A 5,767-nucleotide genomic window follows, 5' to 3' on the forward strand; every position below is an offset into this window, starting at 1 on the left:
GGCTGTACTAGTGTGCGGAACTTGGCAATAAGTTTCTGCTTGGCGATTTTGCATTGTCGCGCGTCCTGAAGGCTGCCTTGGAGAGGCTACTCACACTTAATAATAATAATCTTTATTTTTGTTACACGTCGGCTTACATTAACACCGCAATGGGGCAGTACGGTGGCGCAGTGGTTAGCACTGCCGCCTCATGGTGCCGAGGTACCAGGTTTGATCCTAGATCTGGGTCACTGTCCATGCGGAGTTTGCACATTCTGCCCGTGCTTGCATGGGTTTCGCCCCCACAGCCCAAACATGTGCAGCCTAGGTGGATTGGCCACGCTAAATTGCCCCTTAATTGGAAAAAATTAATTGGGTAGTTTAAATTTTTTTAAAAACACAGCAATGAAGTAATGTGAAACTCCCCAAGTCGCCACATTCTGGCGCCTGTTAGGGTACACTGAAGGAAAATTCAGAATTTTCACTTCACCTAACAGCACATCTTTCAGGCATTCTAGAACGAGAGGTGGGGCAGCACAGTGGTTAGCACAGTTGCTTCACATCTCCAGGGTTCCAGGTTCGATTCCGGCTTGGGTCACTTGTTGTCTGGACTCTGCACGTTCTCCCCGTGTCTTCGTAGGTTTTGTAGTGCTCCGGTTTCCTCCCACAGTCCAAAGATGTGCAGGTTAGGTGGATTGGCCATGATAAAAGGTAGATTGGCCATGATAAATTGCCCTTAGTATCCAAAAAGGTTAGGTGGGTTTACTGGGTTAAGGGGATGAGGTGGAGACCTGGGCTGTGGTGGGGTGCTCTTTCCAGGGCTGGTGCCAATTCAATGGGCTCAATGCCCTCCTTCTGTAGTATAAATTCTATGATTCCACCCGACGCTTTGGTTTCCTCCCAAGCATACTTGTAACAATAAAGATTATTTTAAAAAAGAGGTAGCTAATTGTAAAGAGTTGAGGAGAAACTGCTTGTCCCAAAGGGCTGTGAATCTGTGGCATTCACTACCCCAGAGTGCGGTGGAGCTGGGACAGTGAGTAAATTTAGGGAGGAGTTCGACAGATTTTTAATCGGGTTGAAGGGTTCGACTCAATGGGCCAAATGGCCTAATTTTGCTCCAATATCTTATGACCTTCTGAAAGGGGGAGACATTAATTTGCTCCCAGATGTTGCCCAGAGGAAAAAAGTTTTACTCAAACCCATTGCCCAACTTCCACATTGTGACATCACAAAGGAGCGCGTCCTCTAAATCAGCCAATTGGAATAATCCGTTCCGCGGTGACGTCACTGCCCAGCGCGAGGACACGGGAGCCACGCCCGCACCCGGTGTTCCCCTTCCCCCACATATCCTCGAGACAAGGTTTCCAGGCAACCGGCTGACAGTTCCGGCCATCGGTGATCTCCCCCTCCCCAGACCCGGGACTGCGCATGTCTAAGGGAAGGCGCAGCTGCGCATGTGCAGGAGAGCTCACTTCCGCTGACCTTACTGCTGAGGTGTTGACCAATAGGAAGATTGGAGGACCGGAAGGACTCTTTCCCCGCCAATTAGAGCCCCCCCCCCCCATTGACTCAATGCGGAAGCTGGACATGGAGGTTTCTGCCGAGCAAAGCTGTTGTTCCTCCAACCCTGAATGAGCTTGAGGTGCACATAGACTGAACCTTCCTCCTGTCTCCAACATCTGTGAGTAAAACACTTTCTTTTCTCCCTCTTTCCAATTATTGTCGCATTCTGACCTTCAATTGGTCACTTGCAGCAACTGAAGGGAAAGGAAGTGAATCCAGGGAGGGTGCAGACTCGGCAAAGCTTGGCCCAGGTCTCTCTCTCTCTTAAATACATATACATCCTTTGCTCCCTCAGCTTGACACATTTATTTGTCTGGCTTAAATTATGGTCTCTTAACTAATGTTCACATTTAAAGGGCTGGTTTCCCCAGGAAATGGCTGATATTAAAGGGAACAGTAAACAGGACAAATCAAACCCAACCAATTACTTCCTTGTCGGAATACCCTCCATCATCAGCAAAGTGATGGAAGGAGTCATTAACGGTGGGGATGTTTGTGGAATGTTCAGCACCATTCGTGACTCCTCAGATAATGAAGTCGTCCATGCCCAAATGCAGCATGGCCTGGACAGTATCCAGATGTGGACTGATAAGTGGCAACTTACATTTGTGCTACACAAGTGCCAGGCAATGGCCATCTCCTACAAAGGAGGATCTAACCACCCCCCTTTGATATTCAGTGGCATTAGCATAGCTGAATCCCCCACAACCAACATCCTGAGACATATTAATACAGTGGCCACCGGGGCAGGTCAAAGACTACGGTGAGTAATGCACCTCCTGGCTCCCAAAGCCTGTCCACCATATACAAGGCACAAGTCAGGTGTGTAATAGAATAATCACCACTTACCTGGTTGAGTGCAGCTCTGACAACACTCAAGATGCTGCTCTACACCATCCAGAACAAAGCAGCCTGCTTGACTGCTCCCCATTCCACAAATATTAAACCCTCCACCACCGCCGAACAGTGGCAGCCGTGTGTATCATCTACAAGATGCACTGCAGTAACTCACCAAGGTTCCTCCGACACCACCTTCCAAACCCATGACCACTACTATCTAGAAGGACAAGAGCAGCAGATACCTGGGAACCCCACCACCTGGAGGTTCACCTCCAAGTCACTCACCAGACAGAATTGATAATATATCGCCCTTCCCATTGTTGCTGGGGCAACATCCTGGAACTCCTTCCCTGACAGCACAGGGAATGTACCTACAACTCCAGGACTGCAGCGGTTCAAGAAGGCAACTCATCACCACCTTCTGAAGGGTAACTGGGGATGGGCAATAAATGCTGGCTGAACCAGCGACTCTCACATCCCGTAAATGAATTTTAAATTTTTTAATATCGGACATAGATACATCTAGTGTTATATGGTATGTATTATATATATTATTGATGGTTCTGTCATAGTTTTGTAATATAGTACTGTACCCACATTATACATTTCCAGTCATACAGTCATTGCAGCACTGACAGAATCCATTTGGGAACTCAAGTCAATGCTGACTCTCTGTACAGTAATCCAGTCAGCCCCATTCCCCTTGATATCCCTGTTCACCTGAAAGCTTATTTTCTTCATATTTTATTTTGAATTATTGATCATCTCGACTTCCACAACACTTGTGGCAGTGGGTTCTTGCTCATGCCCACTCCATGAGTAAATAAAATTCTTCCTCAGAATCACCCCATCCCTAATCAGTGAATATACTTAGATGGAGAGTCTCTACTCTTGTACAGGTTGTAATGAGTTTAGATTTGTTGATCAGCATCAGTCAGCACCTTCATAAGAATTGGGAGGGGAAGGAAGTGAATCCAGTCTGTATATTACACACATTTATCATCCAGTAACATAGACATATATCTGTCTGGCAGCCTCTGTGTTCAGGACAGGAAGCAGTGAGCATGGATCTGTCAATCAGCCTGATTCAATGCCTTCAGGAGATTTGGGAGGGTGAATATTAGATACAGCAGAGTGAGAATGGAGGGAGAGTGTGTGGAATGGAGATTTAGAGCATTTGAGGGAACGAGAGAGAGCAAACAATGTTCGATAGAAACTAGAATTGTCTGTTCTGAATTTCTATCCTGTACTGACTGTGATGATTTTTGTAAAATCTTTCTACAGGAAGTTAGAACGAGAGGAGTTTGAGGTGGATATCTCAAACTAAATATCACGTCAAGAACAGGAGAAACTGTTCAGCTGCTCTCACTGCACAAAGAGGTTTCAAACATCATCCACATTGCGGAGGCACCAGCGAGTTCACATTGGGGAGAGGCCATTCACCTGCTCTGATTGTGGGAGGATATTTAGTGATTCATCTGCCCTGTTGACACACCAGCGAGTCCACACTGCAAACTCACCTGCTGTAACTGTGGGGAGTGAGTCATCCAACATGTTCAGACACCAAAGGGTTAGACTCTGCTGTTATTCCTGCTGTTAATCACATCCAGGACTGAACCTGGAGTGGGTGGAGGGGTTTGCCTCCTCGTCAACTCCTCCTGGTGCTCGGACATGGAAATTGTGCCCCTTGGTTCCAGACTCTCAAACTGGGGGAAACATCTCACCTGCACCTCCTCAGTCTATTCCTTTATGGATTTTGTAAGTTTCAATGAAATCTCCTCTCATTCCTTGAAACTCTAGAGAAAAGAGGCCTAGTTTCCCCAATCACTCTTCATAAGACAGTCCTCCCATCACCGGAACAAGTCTGGTGAACCTTCATTGCCCTCCCTCTGTGGCAATAATACCGTTCCTAAGGTAAGAGGAGTAAAACTGCACACAGTACTCCAGCTGTGGTCTAACCAAGGTTCTATACTATTGAAGCAAGTCTTCACTACTCCTCTACTCAAATCCTCTTGTGATAAAGGCTAACATCCCATCAGCCTTCCTAATAACTTGCTGCACCTGTATGTTAGCTTTCAGGGGACTTATTGACAGGACACCCGGGTCCATTTATATCCAGGTCCCTTTACCACGAATACCACTTACGTTAACAGCACACGAGGCTCAGCTCGCACAGAGGGAGACCATTCGGCCCACGTGCTAATGCCAGATCTGTGAAAGAGCCAACCAATTAATCCCATTGTCCAGAAATTTTCTTTTCTTTTCAAGGATCTTGTCCAGTTTCCTTTTGAAAGAAAGAGTTGAATCTGTTTCTTGCAGCCTTTTCAGGTAATGTTCTCCTGATCACAACAACTTGCCTGTGTTTTAAAAACAAATTATTCAGGATATAGTGTGTTTACATTTTCATTGAGAATTTCAGAATCAAAATATTACTCAAAATTAAACCTCAATCTTTGTCAATCTTTTTGATGAGGGGACCAACTGTAATATATCCCAAGTTTGAGGAAAATCTAAAAAAAATCCTTTTCATCACAGAACTCCCAAAAGATTTAGATATATTGTTACGTGTACTGAGGTACAGTAAACAGTATTATTCTGCGTAGTGTGCAGGGAGATCGTTCCATAGATGAAAAACATAGGACATACAATAAATACACCATCGGGTGAAGCTTAATGAGTGCAGTGCTAAGTGTAGTCATTGTTGTAATGTACAAAACTGTAGGTAGGACTGGGAACTCCATTTAATTTTATCAATCCATCACTTTTCCACCATATTCACGGATATGAGTAACAAGGTCAAGGAAGTCATTTTAAACTCTAACATCTAGCTTCCTTCTTTCACAGATTATATAACATTTCTTTGTTAATCACATTGATTTCATATTAGAAGCCAGTCACAGAACAGTTGATTATTCAATAATGAACTTTGATTACGTTATAATTCGCGAAACAATGTAATAGATAATATTGTAATGGCTGAATTGTTCTTTTATAAATTAAGATTGTACAAACCCAAATGTTTCTAAACTGCAGAACTAGCAGAAATCGTTGATACAAATAAAGTATTTTGATAAATGGCAGGCTTTTATATTCTACCCAAGTCTGGCTCAAGAATAAACTTATCATTCAACCTGATCAAGATTAGTAAAAAAGAAAGCTATTGCCTTCCACAAACTGTCTTTTTAAACCAGTGTATCTTGTATTAACCAAGTGTATGAATTAGATTACTGTATTAATTAGAATTAGCTACCAACCAGTAGCAGTAATACTTACTGAGGCTCAATCGAATTGCAACTAATTATCCATCATGAATCAGTCGTCATAGGGCAGCACGGTGGCCTAGTGATTAGCACAACCGCCTCACGGCGCTGAGGTCCCAGGT

General features: G+C 44.4%; 1 long non-coding RNA gene across 1 annotated transcript; it reads left to right on the forward strand.

The window, feature by feature from the left end:
* The first annotated feature begins 1,535 nt into the window (after positions 1-1,535).
* Positions 1,536-5,465, forward strand: LOC119951261. Its single transcript, XR_005457558.1, has 2 exons — positions 1,536-1,663; positions 3,670-5,465. It is a non-coding gene; the product is annotated as an uncharacterized LOC119951261 (long non-coding RNA).
* The last annotated feature ends 302 nt before the right edge of the window (positions 5,466-5,767 follow it).

The sequence above is a fragment of the Scyliorhinus canicula genome, chromosome 17 (assembly GCF_902713615.1).
Source record: "Scyliorhinus canicula chromosome 17, sScyCan1.1, whole genome shotgun sequence".
Classification (NCBI taxonomy): Eukaryota; Metazoa; Chordata; class Chondrichthyes; order Carcharhiniformes; family Scyliorhinidae; genus Scyliorhinus; species Scyliorhinus canicula.